Source organism: Vicia villosa, linkage group LG4, assembly GCF_029867415.1.
Source record: "Vicia villosa cultivar HV-30 ecotype Madison, WI linkage group LG4, Vvil1.0, whole genome shotgun sequence".
NCBI lineage: Eukaryota > Viridiplantae > Streptophyta > Magnoliopsida > Fabales > Fabaceae > Vicia > Vicia villosa.
The window spans coordinates 122816411-122838751 of NC_081183.1; the positions used below are offsets into that span (position 1 = coordinate 122816411).

General features: G+C 34.0%; 1 pseudogene; it reads left to right on the top strand.

Moving 5' to 3' along the window:
- Positions 1-12687: 12687 nt before the first annotated feature.
- Positions 12688-20923, top strand: LOC131597776 (calcium-dependent mitochondrial ATP-magnesium/phosphate carrier protein 3-like; annotated as a pseudogene).
- The last annotated feature ends 1418 nt before the right edge of the window (positions 20924-22341 follow it).

The following is a 22341-nucleotide window of genomic DNA, read 5'->3' on the forward strand; positions in this document are numbered from 1 at the left end:
ATCATAGTTCTACATAACCCGTCGAATACTTAAATATGAAGATCTTATCGCAACACACTCACAATACGCATCAAAATTACCAGGCATCATTCGAGATGCCACATTAGTGTCCATTTCTAAAACACCAACAAAGGCTCAACTGTACTATTCACATCAGCGATTTCCCAACCGACACAAATAACACAGAGGCATTAAACTCGATACCCATTACGATTATTAGCCCTAAATCCATGTATGAAATCTAGAAACTAACAGATATCATTCCTACACAAGAGCTATAATGTCCATTTCTGAAACAACATAAACCCGAAGCATTCAAGCAAAAAGATCAAGAAAAACACCAATAATGATTTGTAAAGCAAATATATATACGATCCCAAGATCGAAAAATGTACACACAAGAGAGGAATAATATTAATACAAACCCCACCATTGGAATGAGTCATAGGGAAGAAGAAGAAGAAGAACAAATGGAAACTTCTCGTGTTGTCGGCACAATCGGAGACCACCCGAGCTCTATCGACATGATGAGTAACCCAAAGATGTTGCTTGAACCTCTAAACTATAAAGAATGGATCAGAGCTCAACTTTGTCAAAGAGATGATAAAAACTAACAAAATGTGATTTTACAACATATATACAATTCTGAACTCGCAGACCTCGCTAAGCGAGCTTTCACTTATCTATACACTATTCGTAGATATTTTACACTAAATGACAAAAATGATCTCGCTGAGCGAGCTATATCTTGCTAAGCGATCTTGCGAAGCTTCATCTACTGCCAAGGGAAATAGAATCAGGCCATAGCTCGCTAAAATTTGCGCTCAGCGAGTTTGACAGAACTTTGGCTCTTTATTTCTTCAAAATGCGCATCCGAAGCCGTGTCTTCGACACTTTATTACTCGAGCCTCCAAATTAACAAGAATACCTACAAAAAGACATTAAAACTATCGAACAGTACATAATTACACTAAAATACAATTATCGGTAAAGTAAACATATTTACAAAAAAATCGATGTTTATTCAAACGATATTGTCAAAAAGAATAGATAAGTGTAACAAAACTTATACACAAAAATAGATACAATTTGCACTTATTAAAAACCTGATGGAAAAAGTGATGAAGAAAGGTATTTATTGCATAGATAACTTTGTGGTTATATTCGCCAATGGATGGATGATAATGTTTTGAATCACGTGAGGTCGGTGAATCATGCTCGCTTTCTTTGGACCAAAATTGAGGAGTTGTATGAAAGAAAGACAGAGAACAATAAGTTGTTCTTGTTCATGCAATTGATGGTTCACCAATGACCGATCACTTGAACACTTATCAAGGGATTCTAAATCAATTGTCAAAAATAAATCTTACTTTTGATGATGAAATTCAAGGTTTGTGGCTTCTTGGTACTTTGCCTAATTCTTGCAAGACTATTAGGACATCCTTGTCTAACTCCTCTTTGAACGGTATCATCTCGATGGACTTGGCTAAAAGTAGTGTGCTGAATAAGGAGTTGAGGCGAAAGTCACAAGGTTCTACTTCACATTCCGAGGTGTTAGTTACTGAATAAATGGGGAGACATCAAAGTAGAGGTTCAATTAATCGCGGTATTTCGCGTGGTAAATTACAAGGAGGATCTACTAGATTCTCTCATATTGAGTGTCATCATTGTGGGGAAAAGGGGCACATAAAGAGGTATTTTCGTAAGTTGAAGGGAAAATAAGAAGAAGAACTACAACATCGACAAAAAGGAAGGTGACAATAGAAGATGATGTTATTGTTGATGATTTCTTTATTATTTGTGATAGTTGTGTAGAGAATGTAAATCTATCATGTGATGAGATGGAATGGGTGGTTGATATTCGTGCTTATACTCATGCAAGATCAAGACGAGATATTTTTTCAACTTACGAGATCGGCGACTTTGGGGTTGTTTGTATGGGAAATAATGGGCAAGATAAGGTCATCGGAATGGGAGATTAGTGTCAAAACTAGCAATGGGACTACTCTAGTTCTCAAAGGTGTGAAACACATTCCGAAACTTTGATTCAATTTTTTATCCGTTGGAAAACTGGATAATGAAGGATATGATAATTCGTTTTGGGCAATATGAATGGAAGTTAAAGAAAGGCTCAATGGTGGTTGCTAAAGGAAAAAATAATTTGAACTCTTATGTCATCCAACTTGGGGTTTCGAAGGGCTACATCAACACTTGTGACATTGATAGCTCATCCAAATTATGGCACGAGCGTTTGGGTCATATGAGTGAAAAAGTTTTAGTATATTGGCTAAGAAGAATATGTTGTATGGTGTTTCCGATGCAAAGTTGAGAAAGTGTTCACATTATTTGGCCGGTAAGAAAAGGTGAGATTCATTTAGGTTATCCGAACCAAAGAGGAAATCAGAAGTGTTGGATTTAGTATATTATGATGTGTGTGGTCCGGTGAAGACACATTCACTTGACGGTGCATATTAATTTGTGACCTTTATTTATTTTTATTCTCAGAAAACATGGGCTTGTACCTTAAAGACGAAAGAACAAGTGTTAAATACCTTATAGTCATTTCAAGCATCGGTTGAAAGAGAAACGAGTAAAAAGCTCAAGTGTATCCGAACCGATAACAAGGGAGAGTACATAGGACCTTTCGACAAGTATTGTCAAGATCAAGGTATATGTCATCAAAAGTCTCCTCCAGAGACACCATAATTGAATGGGTTAGTCGAAAGAATGAATAGAACTTTGGTGGAAAGGGTGAGATGTTTACTTTCTCAATCAAAGTTGCCGAAATACTTTTAGGGAGAAGCATTGAGCACAATTGTGCATCTTTTAAACCTGAATCTATGTGTTCTGTTGAAGTATCATATTCCAAATCATGTTTGGAGTGGTAAAGATGTTTCATGCTACCATCTTCGGGTGTTTAGGTGCATGACTTATGTGCATATTCTGAAGGATGAGAGATCAAAATTGGTTGAGAAGTCAAAGAAATGTGTGTTTGTTGGGTATGGACTTGATGGGTTTGGGTATCGATTCTTTTATCCGGTTCAACGGAAGTTTGTGCGTAGTCGTGATGTCGTATTCATAGAGGATTATACCATTGAGGACATCGACAAAATTGAGAATAAAGATCTGATTTTCGAAGATGAAGAAATGGTTGATACAGACTCAACTACTATTGCTCCTACCCCTATCACTTTCGAAGATGTTCAAATTGAAAATCAAGGTATGGATTTGAATGTTGGTAATGTTTTAAATCCTAATGATATTGTTGATGTAGGTGCTACGAAAGACGTTTTTGAAAATGAGGTTTATCAAGAGATTGAAAGACTGCTTCTAATGAGTTGAGGCGGTCTATTCGTGATAAAAGGCCTTCCGTTTGATACCCCTCGAACGGGTATGTTTTTCTTACCGTCGATGGAGAACCATAAAACTTTAAAGAAGTTTTAGAGGATGAGAAAAAAAAGGAGTGGATGAATGCCATAGAGGATGAAATGCAATCACTTAGTGAGAATAATACCTTTGAGTTATTAAAGTTGCCAAAGGGTAAGAGAGTATTAAAGAATATATTAGTTTATCGGATTAAGCAAGATGAGTATACTTCTCAAAGAAGATTCAAGGCTCGTTTGGTGGTAAAAGATTTTAAACAATTCGAAGGTGTTGATTTTGGCAAAATTTTTGCTCCGGATGTGAAGATGCAGTCTATTCAAATGGTTCTTGGTCTGGCCGCTAGTCTTGATTTGGAAGTAGAGCAAATGGATGTGAAGACGTCTTTCCTTCACGGTGATCAACATGAAGAAATTTACTTGGAGCAACCAAATGGATTCGTAGAAAAGGGAAAAGAAGACTATGTTTGCAAGTTGGTAAAAAGTCATTATGGTTTGTACAAGACCCATATTGCTCATGTCGTGGGATTTGTGAGTCATTATTTCTCGAATCCGAGAAAAGATCATTGGGAGGTCGTGAAGTGGGTGATGAGATATTTGCGTGGCACTTTAAATTTGGACTAACTTTGGGATGCAAGAAGACTATGTTGGTTGGATATACAGATTCAGATTTGCCCAGAAGCTTGAATGGTCGAAAAATCTACTTCGGGATATAGGGTGACTTTTGCCAGGGGAGGCGTGGCTTGGAAATCATTGTTGAAAAAGTGTGTTGCACTCTCTACTACAAAACCGAGTTTATAGCTGTCGTGGAAGCGCCAAAATAGTTGTTATGGTTGTGGAAATTTGCAATGGAACTTGGTGTGAAATAAGAAAATAATGTCTTATTTTTGTGATAATAAGAGTGTCATTCACTTATCGAAGAATTCCTCCTTTCAATCGAGGTCGAATCATATTGAAGTTCATTACCATCAGATCATATGATGGAGTGTGGTTGAAAGAAATTTGTATGTTTGTAATAAAAACACATAAATTTTTTTATGATTGGAGAATGTGTGTTAACCTTTGATATTTACATATTAAACTTAAATTATTGGAACGTTTTACCGCTCGCGTGTTTCGAGCCGTAGGTGTTTCCGCTTGTTGTATGGTGGTTGGAGTATCCCCTATACTCCCTTGTTTAATTCCATTGCTTATTGAAAAAAAAAATATTAAACTTTAAAAAAAAATGGCCAATTTGACGCATTTTTTTTGAACCAGCTAGTTTACAAAACTGGCTCCGGTTATATGGTTCGTATTGTTTAGGATGATTCAATCCGGTTTTTTCGTTTCTACTCCAGTTGTACCCACTAGCGATTTTGAAAGGTTGACCCAAACAGATTCATCTCTGATTCACGGTCCAACCAGTTGAACTGGTTGGTTTTATCTGGTTTTTAAAACATAGATTTAAATAGCTATAGTAAATCAATGTTGAAAGAACAAGCTATAACGACCAAAGTGGGTAGATTTTTTTTCATAGGACAAAATAACTCGTTGACGAAAATAGGTTGTCCAATTTTTTTATTTTGCTACTAACTGTTTTGCATCGCATATTGGACTCGGAAATATGCATGAGTCTGTAATAAATAAGAATTATATTTCAAACAAAACCAACAACCGCATTAGATAAACACAAAGACAATAATATTCGGTATTCAAAATTGGTCCCTATGGATGATAACATTTTATTACTTTGATATTGCAATACATATGCATGTTCAATTGCCCGAGGTGAAAAGTGGTGTACTGGGTCGTCGTTACCTCGCACCCCCACCTAAGGTAAAATTCTTTTTTAAACCAAGGTAAAAATTCTTTTTTGTAATAGTGACTAGGGGTGATAACAGTGCAGTTTAAGTGGTTTTGACGTCAAAATCATCTGAACCGCACGAGAAAAATACACAGTTCGATTTGGTTAGATTGACTTTTAAAAATAATACTAAACTAAAACAAACTAAACTAACGCGATTTGATTTTATTAGGTTGCTTCAATTTCTTTACAAGACTTTTATTGATCACACATACACTTACAATATATATTTGTATTTAGTCATTTATACTTTGCTATAAAATAAGTTTATAATTGTTAAAATAAGTCTGTAATTTCATGCATAAATGTGAATTGAATTTTACAATTTTATCTTATATATAGAGGATAATATACATGAAATTGAATTCTAACAAATTTAAAATATTATATTGCATAATTATTAGGAATTGAATGCATGTGACTATCTAACTTGATAACACTATAATCTTTTTTTATCAATATTTTTTTTTTAGTAAGCAAGAATTCATTAAAAGGAGAACTAAGGGTTCTCCAAACCGCTTACAAAAGAACCGGGAAGACCCGACAAAAAGGAAAGATTACAAACCAATTACAATCACGAGAGATAATACAAAGGGTCCATACTAAACTCGTAGAAAGAATAATTGGGATGTGTAATTTTTCCATAAAACGACCATTTCCACACCAAGAGCTTTGATGTTCCAAACCGTATTGTTTACATTCCAAGCCTCCTTCCGAAAACAATTACCATTTCTAACCAAGCAAAGAATCCAAGTAGTCGCAACTCCCAACTTTCTATCCTTCACCTTTTTACTACGAAAAAATAGGTGCCACTCCATAAAATTCGACCGACACTCCTCTTCAAAAATAACCCCTTTACCCATCCAAAAAGCTATCTCCCTCCAAATATTTTTCACCACCAAACAACTAAAAAAGAAATGGTTCCTACATTCCATACTATATCCACAAAATATGCACTTCAAAACATCCAAGGGAAAAGACATACCTCGAGCCATGAAAAGATCTTTCGTCGGAAGCCTATTATGAAAAAGTCTCCACCCGAAAGCTTTTATCTTAAAAGGCACTTCCATCCCCCACAATATACCGAACACCTCCGCGTGATTAATAGGAGGACCATATGGTATACGAAGCCTCTCATAAAAAGCATAACAAGAAGCTACCGAAAAACTCAAATCCGGATTTCCGGGCCAACTGACGGAATCATGCCCACACGACCACCTACTAAAAACTGCTACTTTTTCCTTCAAAACCAAGACCTCCTCCATTCGAACCCCATTATCCCCAACATCCTCGGATAGCCCAAAATCAACCCACTTCCACACACCATGCACCCACCCTCCCATGGCCGCTACCGAAACATTCTTTAAACGGGAAACAAGAAACAAATTCGTGAAACATTCTTTTAAAGCGATGTCTTCCAACCAAATAGAATCCCAAAAAGGAGTATTATAGCCATTATGAACAATAAACTTACTACAACTAGCAATAGGATCACGAGAAAAAGAAGAATTAATCCTTACTATATCCTTCCACAAAAAAGAACAAGAAGAGGAAACTTTCTTTTCCGTGCCACCACCAAGCACTTTAGAAGCTAAATCACCATAACGTGATTTCAACACACTTAACCACAAAGAACTTTGACCTTGAAGAATCTGCCACCTCCATTTGTTAAGAAGAGCCAAATTAAACAAAGCCAAAATTTTGACACCTAAACCGCCTTTGTTCAAAGGTAAAGTCACATCCTCCCACTTTAACCAATGAATTCGCTTTTTATCTTCCGATCCGCCCCACAAGAAATTGCTTTGAACGCTTGTAAACTTTCTCACCACCTTTTTCGGCATCTTGTAAAAAGACATAGTGAAAATACTTAAGGAACTAAGCACGGATTTGAGAAGTATGATTCTCCCTCCAAAATTTAAGAAACGATTCGTCCATCCTTCCAACCTATTCTTCATTTTCAACAAGAGTGGATTCCATGTGGTTTCCTTCCTTGGATTAAAACCAATTGGAATACCCAAAAAATAAAAGTTGCTATCTTCCAACTTACAAGAAAGAAAGTAAGAAGCCGCCTCTAAAAAACGTAAATTAGTATTAATGTCAATTAACTTACTTTTTTGATAGTTGATTCCAAGCCCCGATACTAATTCAAAAGCCCGAAGAACCGCTCTTAACGCCCAAACATGCTTCCAATTACCATTACCCACAATAAACAAATGTAATTTAAATTAAACATTTTTATAATCTTATCCTTATCAACATTAACAAATTAAAAATAAAAACAAAAATGAATATATAGCAATTTAATTTCAAATAAAAATAATAGAATTTATAAATAAGTATTATTTTATTTTTTGTTGTTATATAAATTGAATTAAATATTTCGTATATGATAAAATATATACTTATACTTTTTGATTTCTATAAAAGAATTAAAAATATCTATAGTAATGAATAAGATTTTGTAATATAATGTGTTTTGAAAAATATAATGTGTTTTGACTTGGTTGTATGGTTTGCAAAATGTATATTTTCATTAAAACTACCTGTACATTTCCTGTCATTACTTTTTATCTTCTATCATCAAACAAATTTAATTCAAAGAAGTTTAAGCCACGGTAACTGGTTGTACAGTTTAAAAAATTTATTTCTAATATTTGAACATTTCAAAATGGCAATAACTTCTATCGTTAAACAAAATAAAATAAAACAAATCATAGCAGATATAATTTTCTCTGGTATTTTCAAGATAAATGTCCAAATACCTAAATACATGTGACCTAAACTTCCTAAGAATTGCATGTTACATTCCTTGTACAATACACGATGTCACTCTGTGTTATATATATATATATATCGAAGACCATGAACTATGTCTCCTAAGAAAGAATTAGAACGCATATTTGTATTTGGATACTAAAACAATTTCATAACCCAAAAAAAAATTACAAAATGGATGGTATGGCTTACGATGGTGGTGCTCCTTCTACTCCTCCGGCAGATGGTATGAAGAAAAATCAACTTCAGATGAATGGTATGATCTATGATGGTGGTGCTCCTTCTGCTCCACCGGTGGCTACAGATAGTGTAAAAAAAACTCAGCCACTAAATGCTCAAGATGCCAACCTATCTTATAGCAAAACTTGATATGACCAACACAAACTTGTTTTTAAACTTTCTACGAAACCTTGAAAATGGACGGGTGGGATTTGTTGTAAGAATATATATTAGCTACAGTTTCTAATTTGTGGTGTTTAATAATAAATGATGCTAGTATGCTTATCTGGCTTGGTATAAGAAGTAAAAGATTGTAAAAGGAGTTTGTTTTTTTTTTTCTTTCTTTTTCACTTTCAAGATCTCTATGTATTTGTACCAAAAAAAAATTCTCTATGTATATAATATAATGATTATCATTGTTTAAGGTTTTTTTTCACCTTATCACTTGATGTTTTGATGTTTTAAGGTATACTTTTATAATTCTTCACTTTATTTTTCACCTTATCACTTGATGTTTTGATGTTCTAAGGTATACTTTTATAATTCTTCACTTTAATTTTAAACGAATGATGATATCAATTTATCCATCAATCACGTTGTTGCATTCTCTAAATTAGAGATAATTTAACAATTATGATCGAGTTCAAGTTATACGCACGATCTTTAGTCTAGCCACTTGAATCCACTTTCAACCATCCATTTTTTCTTGCTAAGATAGTCTAGCAAACACATAAGTAAGATTATTCAACCATCTTTGACTCCCCTTTCTTTCAAATGATTTCGTGAAGGTTCTTGTATCTGTGTTTTGGAACCTTCTTTATGCATATTGTTGAGCTTTATGTTGTCTTTTTACTTTTCAGCACCTCCAATTGTTATTTTTCAGCACCTGTAATTGTTACTTTTCAACCTCCCTTTCCTAGAATAACTCATTTTTATTGGTTAGAAAGAATTGAATTTGATGAGTCCGTTATAGGCTTATTCATTCAACTGATCATTTTAGATCATCAATTTGAGATATTCTTAAATATTTTGCTTTGATTACAATGGTTGAGATTTGCCATCATCGTTCATCTTGGGGATCAAAGGCTTTCATAGATCGTGTATACTTCTAGAGCATACTGATGCTTTGTACAATTTTAAAAAATAATCATTAAAACTTCAAGCTGCAAAGCATACCTGCAAAACGCTTAAGGTTTCACCTTTAGTGCTCATATCATCTTCTTGGACCCAAGTGTATTAGTTGCATTAGATCAAAGGTAATTAATTACCTTTAGATCTTTTTGATTCAAAGAAAAATGATTTCAAGTGTCCAGTTTTCTTACAATGAGTTCATTTATATACTAGAAACTTCTTTTCTTTAAGATATTTATTTTCAAGTCTTGAAAACCTATCTCCCTCGTTGGGTTCCTTTGAGCATATTTTATCTTCTTCTTCGAAAGGCAAATCTTTAATTCATGTTTCTATCTGAAGTCAATGTATTTCCTCCTCTTATTTGTTCAAATGTTAAAAAAACTTCCCCATGCTCTTTGTCGTTCCTTGAACAATAGGATCCTTCATTTGATGTTGAGTTTTCTGAAGATCATTCAACTACTGAGCAAGTTCTTTCAAAGGAATAAATCAGAGTTGTATGATAGGAGAAATATGAGGATGATGATTCTTCAGTTTGGATTTGTTCATCCTTAAGTAGTTGAATCAGCTCTTTTATCTTCTCTACGATTTTCCTAAAATTTATGAAGACTCGCATCTACTAAATTAAGAATTTGATTAAATTTCCAATTTTTAATTCTTAGATATTTATTAGTTAAACAGTTTCTAATAAAATTTTTTATATTAGAAAATAATCCTTGACTAATATTTGAATATATTTCACCTCGGGTGTTCATCTTCTCTTGTTTGATAATTGGAGAAACTCCATATATCTTTTCCAGAGTATCCCATATTTCTTGGCAATTTTACAATTGCGAACATCAAAAATTTACTATCATCTAAAGACATTTTTTGGTTTTAAGATATATATATATATATATATATATATATATATATATATATATATATATATATATATATATATATATATATATATATATATATATATCTTTCACTTTTCTTCTTTGGTCTAAATAGAATACGGATTTCCGCTCCTTCATCATCTACTTGATGAGTAGGGTAGAGCTGACCATTGACTATTGCTTCCCATGATTTATGATTAAAACTTTGAAGAAAAAATTAATTTTGGCTTGAGAAATATAAAACTGCTATTTTCAAAAAAAGGTGGTGTATTTAAAAATCATCTTGTGTCGAAAGTAATCTTCCTGTTTAGACGATTAAACCTTAAACATGAGTTAGGCTTTAATGCTACTTTTGAGACTTGAGACTTCACACATAAGAGGGGGGTGAATAGTGTGGTTTGGAAAAACTAGGTTTTAAAAACTTCTGACAAGCAAAATCAAATTTAAGAACATTTTATAAGACTATGCAGCGAAAAGGATAAATGCGTAAAATAAATTGCAGAAAATAAAAAGTAAAGGCAAAAAACGATCTCCAAGAATTTTAGAGGTTCATTCAAATCAAAAGAACTTACTCGTCTCCCAGGAATTGATCTTGAGTGTTTCCAGAAATAGTTGATAACTTTTAGTATGAAAGACTCACGAACGTCCGTATACAAGGAAATGGTGGTTTATCTTTAACCAAATATTACAAGACGATAGATGTAGGCGTTTGCGTCTTTTCTTAAATATGTTGTTGAGAATGAAGCGGCCAGTCTTCATTTCCAATAGTGGGCTAAAATTGTTAGTCCTCTTTCCATGAACACTGACCTTATAGTGGTCAGTCATTAAGTTCAAAATATTCTGAGCTCAATACTTTAGTTTTAACCGGACTAACCAAAAACCTGTGAGATTTTAGTCGGGCTGATCTCGAACTTATGAAGCTTTTAATATAAGGCTGAGCTTTAACATATCTTGGTTTTAGCTGGGCTAACCAAAACCTAGAAAATTTTTAACACTGACTAATCTTCAACTAAACCTATGATTGATCACACAATCCTCAAATATAATCTTTTTATAGGATAACCTTATAACCTAAATAAATCGCAAAATAGATAATATTTAACCAAGGTGTATACAAAAGATCCCCTTGATAAATTTTCAAGTCTACCCTTTCCAGAATTACAAATATATGCTCACTCACAAAGGAACTTTTCTCACAAAGGTATTTGTCTAAAACATTTAGTGAGATAATGTTAAAATAAAATTTCACAGAAAGATAGAGAGAGTGTGAGAGATGAAAGTGTCAAAACACAATTATGTATTCTTTGAAATGAAAAATGAGACTTCTATTAATAGACAATAAGTTGGCTCAAAAAAGAATTTGCATTTAATGAACTGTATCGTTAGCTAATCGATTAGACCAAGTTGTTAATCAATTTAAAGATGCAAATATATGTTGGTAAGTTTTCCAAATGGAAAGTTAAGATATCTAGTCGTTGCACAGAATCAAGGTGCATACAAACTAGCTTAGGCCTTATGTTTGTGTATTTCTAATTGATTGGGTGTATGTTATAATTGATTAGAAAGTCAAAATTTCCGCCCATGGTTTATTTTACTGCTCCAAATTCATTTGATACAACTTCCAGATGTTTTAAAAAGGATATTCTTTTGGTAAATCATTTTAAAAAAGGTTTTAGTGCGTCTGTGTATTTTAGCCTCGTGCTTTTATACAAAATTTCATTTGCTTTATGTACGAGGAGATTACTCCTTTTCTAAGACCTCGCACCCTTAATCTAGACAAGAGTCCTTTTTTAACCAATGTAAAAACTCTTTCTCATAAAAGTGACGTAGTGCCGGTGTCTTTGACCTTGTGCTCTTATACATATTTTTTTTCTTAAAATAACAAATGCTAGATAATAATCAAACTTAAGAGAAAGCACTTCCACTAATGTACATTTTCATTGAAACTTGAAAGAAAATAATGAAACGTAAGAGAAAGTAATTCCATTGCTAATGTATATTTTCACTAAAACCGCCTGTACATTTCCGATCATTTCATTTATTTTCTAATATTTGAACATTTCAAAATGGCTATAACTTCTATCATTAAATAATTTAATTAAAACAAGTTTAAGCCACGGTAACTGGTTGTACATTTCCATTGCTTATGAATATTTTCATTGAAACTGGCTAGAAAATAATCATACGTAAGAGAAAGCAAATCCATTGCTATTGAACATTTCAAAATGGCAGATGTAATTTTCTCTGTATTTTTAAGTAAAATGTCCAAATACATAAATACATGTGGCTTAAACTTCCTAAGAATTACATGTTAGATTTCTAGTACAATTCACCATGCCACACCAGGTTATATATATAGATGGCCATGAACTAAACTAAAGTATCATCTATCTCATTTTGCTTTAACCTCATATGTATTTGCATACTAAAACAATTTCATAACCAAAAAACTAAATACAAAATGGATGGTATGATCTACAAGGGTGGTGCTCCTTCTACTCCTCCAGCTAATAATACGAGGAAGAATCAACTCCAGATGAATGGTATGACCTATGGCGGTGGTGCTACTTCTCCTCCTCCAGTGGCTACAGGTAGTGCTAAAAGAGTCCAAACACTAAGTGCTCAAGATGCCAAACTTTCTTACAGCAAAACTTGATATGGCCAACAACATCCAATAGTGATATTTTATTACGAAATATGAAGAAAATTCAAAGCATCAGATTCTATCGATAGTTAAATATTTAGTGTTTGTTTCAAACTTGTTTTTAAACTATAGGCTTACATAATTTACTTTTTTTTTAAACCTAGAAAATGCACGGGGTGAAATTTGTAGTAAGAATATATATTAGGTACAGTTTCTAATTTGTGGTGTTTAATAATAAAAGATCATAGTATCCTTACTTGGCTTGGTTATGTAAAAGGATTGCATAGGGGGTTTGTTTGTTTTTTTCAATTTGAAGAACTCTATGTATATAATATAATGATAATTATTATTTATGGTTTTCTTTTTGTCTTCATCACTGTTGTGCATCTTTGTAAGTACAACTATACACATTCAAATTGCTAATAAGTGTTAAAATAAGAGTATAATTCCACAAAGATTGTGTTAATAAAAGTTGATTTTTAAATAAGAAGTTGTGAATAGTCATGAGCAAGAAAATAATAATAGTTGTTGTCATAGGTTATCATTAATAGTATTAGTAATAGAAATTGATTTGTAAAGTGAATATTATTTATCGTACTTTTGTTTTAAATTTAGAATTATTTAATATAATTAAAAATCTTGGAATTATTTATCATGAATGCATATTGGCCTAGCGGTAAAGTGTGGTGGTCGTTTTCTTTTACCTCCCCGTTTCACTTGGGAGGACGGCACGCTAAACCCTTCACGCGAAATTTGGAAGGAGAATGCGCCCGTGGTGGGATGAATTTTGTTTCAGTTCTTCCTACGATATCACACGAACTTTCTTATTTTGTCCTACGAGTAGGAAAGGGGAAAAAAGATCTCAACTAAACCCTAGGAGTTTGCTAAGTGTGGGGATTTCACCTAGACTAGAAATTCTGGAGTCCGGGAGGTCGGTTATACATAGGGAAGTGTTTAAACACCCTACATATCTGTAGTACTCTACAGGAACCTTCTCTGTGTCATTGTGTTTGTGTTTGCTGCTAATGATTGGGAAAGTTTCTCCTTTGTATTAGGAGAAGGAATTGAATTGATTTAAGAAAGACAGACATATAGACAGACTGACTATTTTTGGTATTTTATTAGCTCGCTGAGATTCCTTGTGAACCTCATGCCTACATATCCCTAGTGGAAGTCAGAGCTTAATGTAGTTCGGGGAACTAACTAGGGAAATTAATTATTTTTGGTGCCTTGCTTAAAGCTCAAGGTTGAAGCTTGGAATTAAATCTCTGTTTACAGTAAAGAGACATGAAATCATCTTTACAGAGAGTTATTTGTACTATTCTACCACAAACATTTAAAGGAGTGACAGAATAACTGAATTCATTTCATTCAAGAGGGGGACCTTACTTGTGTATGTGCAAGTATACCAGTCAAATGCCTCTTAAATGAAAGAAAGATGCTCATCCAAATTAGGGAAAGTTACCACATGTCTGGGTTTTACTGCCAGCTCATGCCTTTCAAAATCCTAAATGGGAGACTTGATTAAAATTGAAATGAAATGTTTGTTTGTTTGAATGTGGTAGAGTAGTAAAAATATCTCTCTATAGAGATAAGCTATGTCTATCTACTGTATAAAAGATTTGACTTTAGCTGGCTTGTATGAGGCCCAAGCTTGAGGCTTTTTGATTGATTTATTAATTATTATTGACTCTGGGAGATGACTCCACTGGGGATTAATTACAGAGTATTTTTGTGTTCTGTACAAAGCCCAGAATTGAGGCTGACTCTACTTAGGGAGACTCTATTTATGTGCCTTGTACAAAGCCCAAGGTTGTGGCTAACTGTTGAGGATAATTGAATGAATGACTCTATTTTATGTGCCTTGTACAAAGCCCAAGGTTGTGGCTAACTCTAGCTAGGGAAAACATTATTTTCTGCCTTGTACAAAGCCCAAGGTTGTGGCAGACTCTTAAATAAACTGAGTATGGATGACTCTATGGGGAAAAGATCCTAGGTGTTAGGAATCTTTGACACATGAAAATATGGTTTATCTGCCTTGTACAAAGCCCAAGGTTGTGGCTACTGAATGATGAAGAACTCACTGGGGAGACTCTATTATCTGCCTTGTACAATGCCCAAGGTTGAGGCTGACTCTTGACAGGGGAGTTTTATTGTTTGGGTGCCTTGTATGAAGCCCAAGGTTGAGGCTAACTGTTTTTGTTGGTTTTGACTCTACTGAGGAGATTTTATTTGTTAAAAGACTGTTTTTCTTTGGAAGCTAACCCTTTCCAGGGATTTTGACTCAGCTCGTGAGTTTGTCTGTTAAAAGACTGACTTTATCATGTTTTTGGAGGCTGACCCTTTCCAGGGGTTTTGACTCTTTTGGGGAAATTATCTCCTAAGAGAAATGAATCTTTATTTTTTTTGACATTTAATGATTGACTTTGGAGGCTAACCCTTTCCAGGGATTTTATTAAAAATGAAAGAATGTGTGGAAGCTAACCCTTTCCAGGGATTTATTGAAATGGAGGTTGATTTTAATTGACTTTGGAGGCTAACCCTTTCCAGGGGTTTAATTGAAATGAAGGAATGATTTGGAGGCTAACCCTTTCCAGGGATTTAATTGAAATGATGGATGGCAGAAAGATTATCTAATGGAGACTTCTTGTTTAAAGCCCAAGATGAAGGCTGACTCAATGCTGAGGATGACCCAAAGCATGGATCCTAGACTCTGCTAAGGAAGATTGATGAAGATAAGGGTGACAGAGACTGTCCATGTCTCTCATTCCAAAAGGTGTACTCAATGCAAAATTGAGACAAACTTAGCTTGTTTAAAGTCTGGTTTAAATTGGAAGAAACTCACCAGGGTAGGCTAAAAGGTGACTAAAGACCTGTTCCTATGTTTATAAGAAACCTGACGGGTCCTTGTATACAAGCTCAAGAGGAAGTTGGAAATGCTTTTAAGAAGCCTGTGGGTCCTTGTACAAAGCCCAAGAGGAGGCTAATCGAGGGTCCTTGTTATAGCACAAGAGAAAGCTATGTAGTTTTGAACTTATTTTGGCTCTAAGCAAATGGGTAAGAGGTTTCACCGGGAATAATTCCTCTTTGGGTGGATGTGTCCTATTATTTTGGATTCTAAGGTTTTTGCCAAGATGTTTCACCGGGAATAATTCATCTTGGGGGTTTGAACTACAGATCTCTAATTAGGAAAGAGCCTTCACCGGGAAGACATTCTCAATCCTAGGCCATATTCCTATAATATATATATAGTTTAACTGTCCTAGGGTTTATACTCAAACGTAGTTCTAAACTAATATATGCACAGTTTATATTTGACAGTAATTTAAATAAAGACTGTAAATTGAAAACTTGTAAAGCCTAACCTGGATGGAGTGGAGGCCATTGAAGAAGTATGTACAGAGCCTCAACAGTATTTGATGGATAACAGTTGAATATATATATGATAAACAGTTAATGATTTTTGAAAACAGAAGAAGTGAAGATGGACAAAGGTCACATAGGTATCTGAAGAGTTTCACCGGGAATAATGCCCTTCAAATACCAGAAGAATGTTTTGAAAACAGAAAGAAGATTTTGAAAATACAGTTTTGAAAACAAGCTAAGAAGAGAAGGTTTTTGGGACTTACACTCTATTAGAGGCCCAGTACTTTACAGTACTGGTGTAAAAGCAATTGAAAATGATTTTGAATGATACAAGGTTTTGTTGTTTGAAAACCCTAATCATTTGATTTATTCGGAGATTGAAAACAGTTTTGAGAACTGACAAAAGTCAACTTAATTAAAGTAAAAATAAAGATTTTTTACTTAATTAAGACCTAAACAATTAGGGTTTTATCATAAACTTTATTTACAAAATGATTTAGGTTAAAACAAAGTGAAAATATGTATTAAAGTATTTAAGAAAACACCTAAAACATACTATTTTAAACCTAATAAAAATACATGAAATAAATAATATTTTTATGATTTTTTTGATTATTCACAAAATAGATATGTTAAATAAAAAGTGTGTGAAAAATGAAGTGAAAATGATTTAATTTGATAAGTGAATTAATTATGTGAAGTTGTGAAGAAAATGAAAAGGAAAAGTGATAAAAAAAATATTTTGGCCTCACCATGGTTTGAACCCACGCCCTTGAAGCCAACAATCAAAACACACACCAACCAGCCAACGCGCGCATGGTGTTATAGAGGGCATTTCATTGCAATATGTGTGTTGTCTAGTGCATAGAGTGGAAAAAAGAAAATAAAATCAAAAGGTCTGAGGCGAGGGGGATTCGAACCCCAGACCTTGGGCATGAGGAGACTAAGAGCGCATGTGTGGCCACTAGGGCAAGTTATTCATTCATTAAGGAAACGCCTATCATTAAAAATAAAACAAACTTCGCTCAGAGATTTGAAAAATGGCGCCACCCTCCATCTTCGTCTTCAACCTCAAGCTCCATCAATTCAAATTTCTGAACTCTCTCAACTCTCAACCATTTGCAATGATGTAAACATGAAACTTGCTCTAAATTCACTCACGATTCTAAATATGTAACTAACATGAATTAATATTAACTACATCTAACTAATTTACCAGAAATCGTGAAGAACCCTAAAATTTCAAAATCAAATTAAATGACTATACTGAAAGATAAATGGATGATGATAGAGGGTTTTCAATCCTCTGATGATGCTGAACAAGATAGAATCGAGCTATTTCACAAAGAGTACTTAAATTAGAGAGGTGGAGTTCAGAAACTTACCTCTGAAAATGGAGGTCGTGAGGATGATTGAGAGCACCTGGGCTTGAATGAATGATCTCAATAGCTTCCCTGAGACTCAATGATGCTAACTGAATGCTTATTGCAGCCTGAATCCTTCTGAATTGTTCTATGGACCTCCCTCGATTTCAGCTTCAAGTGAATGTGGAGGGTGTTGATTCTTGAGTTACAGATGAGCTGCAGCCATCTGGTTAGCTCCACTATGACCTGAGGAGTGTGCCTGGATGATTGGCTTGGCTCGGAACCTCCAGAATTACTCCATGGACCTCCAACTGCAAATGCTCCAAAGTGAGAGCAACAATGATGTTCCTCCACTTACAGAAGTGATCCAGGTGCTTGGATCACCTCAAATGACCTCCCTTGAGATGTTAGAATGTTCACTTCACAAAGATGAGCTTTGGTTTGAAGAAATCGATTCTTCTTGCCAAAGAACTTTGAAAAACAATGAACATGAGAAGAGAAAGAGAAAGCAAGGAATATGGTTGCTTTGGTGTGTTTTTGAATGAGGAATGCATCTGTATTTATAGGCAAATGGATCAGTATAGCTGCAGAGGAGTGAGCTTCCTTAGTGAAGTTGATTTGCTTTCTTAGCCATGAAGGAAGTTTGCAAGTATCTCTTATGCAATGATGAGAATTTTGATTCCATTTGATCAATCCCCTAGCCCTCGATTTTGTTTAATCTTAGGGGACAATTCTGAGCCAGAAATGAGCTCTAATTGGTTGGTGAGAAGATTCCTTGGGTGATTCATCAATTTGCCATAAATTCACAAATGTAATCATTACATAATCACATGTTCTTGTTTTTAGAATCTTCTTCAATTCTTATGGCATGGTGAAAATGAATGCATGGCATGTTTTCAGATGTGTTATGGGTCGTGTAGCATCCATAAGAGAGGTTATTTGCACAAAATTTGCAAAGTCCAAAAGTGTCCATGACCTATAATTTTTCTTCATGAGGCCAACTTTGAACAAGCATAACTCTTAGCTCAAATTGAATTTGGAGAAGGTTGAACACAATTTGGAAAGCCCTAAACATCTACTTTAAACCATTAGTTTATGTCTTCTTCATAATCATTTGGGAAATTTGTGAAAAATGAGCCCAAAGTTGGATGAAAACTAGGTTAAAACACTTAGAAAAATTTCTAAGTGTTTATGACCTAAACTTCAAAATTTCCAAAACTTCATAAATGATTGATCTTTTGAAAAAAGTTCCTTTGTAAGATGTTGTTTTATTTTGCAAGATCTACAACTTTCATATTGGAAGTTTTTTGAGTTGTGTAGGTGAAATTTTGAGTTCTCACCATGCCTTCAAAAACCCTAATTCCCGACTTTTTGCTCCTTGATGAATTTCTTTGAATTTCTTTGGTCAAATGACTTTAATATCAATATATTGATGATATTGATCTTTGAAAGTCATTTTTTGACCAAAAACCTTAAAAGTCAAAGGTGATCCCATACAGTTGACTTTTGCCTGACAAAGTGAATTTTTGGACTTTTGTGTAGAAACAAGATCTTATCCTCAAATGAATGATGTAAATGGATTATATTGAGGTAGTAGAGACTCTTGAATCATGTCTTGAGTTTTGGATTCATGCCCTGATTAAAAATCAACTATCTTGGTGAATTAGGTCAAAAACCCTAATTGTCGACCAGAGGACAATGATGACTGTAGACTTTGAACTGAGGTGTAATGTCCAGTGGATCTTGTCATATGAGTTATTTGAAGATGATTGATGTCTTTGAATGGTTCCCTGGGGCTTTTTAGGGTTTCCCAAAAGTGATCCCTGATTTTAGTCCTTGATAAGGCTCAAAACCCTAGTTTGTGGATCTGAGTAATTTTGTACTTATATGACTGGGTGTCTAATCAATCATAGGTGTAGTAATGAAGCTCTTGAGTCTTATGATTGTATTAGAGACTAATCCTCCTATTGATTGATCCTTTGCCTGAGTTTTCCTGTCTTTGAACACCCTCGATTGAATGTCAGACTGCTCTAGGTACTTACTCTGACTTGATGAAAATCCTGAAGATATGTCATCTCAGGGGGGGTCAAAAATTAGGGTATGACATAAAGACATAAGATATTGTTTAAAAGTCTTGGTTCGATTCCTTAGAAGAAAAAATTTTAGCTTTTTTGATATTATTCAATCAAAATTGTTTAAAAATAAAATTATAATTAAAAATTACTTTATTATCCACAAGATAAAAAATAAAAAATAAAAGCCAACGTGGCAGCTACTACTCCTATCGGTAGTCTGAAGGTGGTCTTGCAAGTCTAGACTACTTGTTCTTCCACCATATCAGCAGTTACGACAATATGGAAGCAAGATAGGCTAAGGTGTTTTTTCCACGATAATGGATTGAACATTGTGAAGGTAGCACAAGAAAGTGCCATCAAATTCTATGCTTTTGAAATGCTGAAAAATGTAGTTGGAGATGCTTAAGGCAACAAATCCGATGTCGATGCTGCTGGGAGGCTTTTAGCAGGTGGCATGGCCGATGGAATTGTGCATTACTACAATCTATCTGTTGGATCTTATCAAAACTAGGCTAATGACTTGTGCCTCTGAAGGTGGAAGAGCTCATAATCTTGGAACACTCGAAAAGAATATATGGATTGAAGAGGGACCTCAAGCTTTCTACCGAGGACTTCTTCCATTTATGATCGGAATGATTCCTTATGTTGGCATTGATCTTGATGTTTATGATACATTGAAAGATATGTCTAGAAGATATATTATTCATGATAATGGTTTGTTATTACTGCAACCACAAACCTATTGATTAGTATTTTGTTTAATAACAACTTAACATTGCTATTAAAGTTTTTTCCTTTTGATAAGTGAATTAGTTTTTTTTATCTCTTTCACAGATCCTGGACCTCTAATACAACTAGGATGTGAAGCAATTTCTTGAACCCTTGGAGCTACTTGTGTCTATCCACTACAGGTTATTCGTACTAGGTATAGTGTCGCTTCTATGCTATTCTAACCCGAATTAAATGACCCCAATCATTTGTGTTTTTTTGGAGTTGGTTTTTCTTTACTCACAAAATCACCACGATTCAACTCTTTTCAGGCTACAGGCACAACCTTCAAACAGTTGGGATGCATAAAGGGGGATGTTTGATGCATTTTGCAGAACTTTTCAGCATGAAGGCTTTGGAGATTTCTACAAAGGAGTCCTTCCAAATATACTTAAAGTTGTGGCAGCTGCTAGCATTACTTACATGGTCTATGAAAGTATGAAGAAAAATCTTGATCTGTATAATTTATATGTCATGTAGAGATATTTCGAAAATAATAAGAAAGACATGCTATGTAGACATATTTTTAACTTTATTACAAACTTAATGAAAAATCTAAAGTCTTGCGAAGTTGCACCTGTTAAAATTTGTTTGATTTCAAGGTTCTGGTTTTAACTAGCGAGAAATACTTGCATGGATACGAACCTAAACCCATATTTTTAGGCACAACCAATGAAAAGAGAGAGAATATAAATTTATTTAAATTTTAATTTCTTTTTTAATTGGCATCATGAGGGTGGTTGAGATAAAAGAGGAGAGAGACAATTATACTTTTATTTTTTAATTAATAAAAAAAATGTGATTGATTGTGTGTAAGTACAGGTGTTATGGTTGTGTCTATGTAAGTATTTTCCTCAACTAGCATAGTAGTTTCTAAGTTACTTTTATGCATTGAGATCTTGCATGGTCTTATAATTGAACTTTGCTACTTATAAATAGAGTGTAGATTTTGGTGCTTGGTTGCTTTTGTTCCTTATGTACATAAGCAATATGAATTCTCTACTATAAACCAGTTCAAGTATATGAATTCTCAACTATAAACTATTATATTTTTTGTTACTTGAATATCAATAAACCAGTTTAACTTATTCAAATAATGTTGCATGCTCTTTTTTACAAATATTAAAGTGAATTGTTTTAAGTTTTATCATAATCATTTCAGTTTGAGATCTTATCAGAGTCACCAACAAATTTAATTGATCAGATTTTAATTTTTTTTTAATAGGCAATGATATATAACGGGAGTATAAGGGATTCTCCGCCCAATTACAATAGTCGGGACTCTCTAACTCCGAACAAACGGAAGCCACAAGAGCCTATACAATAACAAAGCCTAAAATAGCAAAAGCAATAATAATAGCTCTGCTGCACTTTGCAAACAGAGAAAACAACACTAAAAAACACTCCCACGCCAGAAATAGACAACAGCCACCAAGGGAAAAACAAACCAAAACCAACACCACCCCAACAACACAAATATTGCACCTCCGGCCCACGAACAGCCAACAAAAATAGAACAATCACGACGAAAAACCAAAGACAAACTGCTGCCACGGCAAAGATAGAGAGCCACACAAGCCAGCCATACTGCAGAACAAAACAAAACTGCCGCCAATAGTCCGAAGCAACAACAGCAAAAGGTTACTCTGGAAAGCACCACATCAGATTTTAATATAATCACTAATATATGTTATTAATTTAAATAAGAGAAATATATATTTTTTAAATTAACTTAAAATATTTTAAAATTAATAAGTGAATCTTATTTTATTTTATTTTTTGTAAATGAGAATAATTTAATTATTTATCCAAAGTTTTTTATAATTTGTACATACTATTATTGAAGTCTTTGTCACTTGCCTTATTATCAGGAAAACTCTTTATACTTTTTTTTTCAC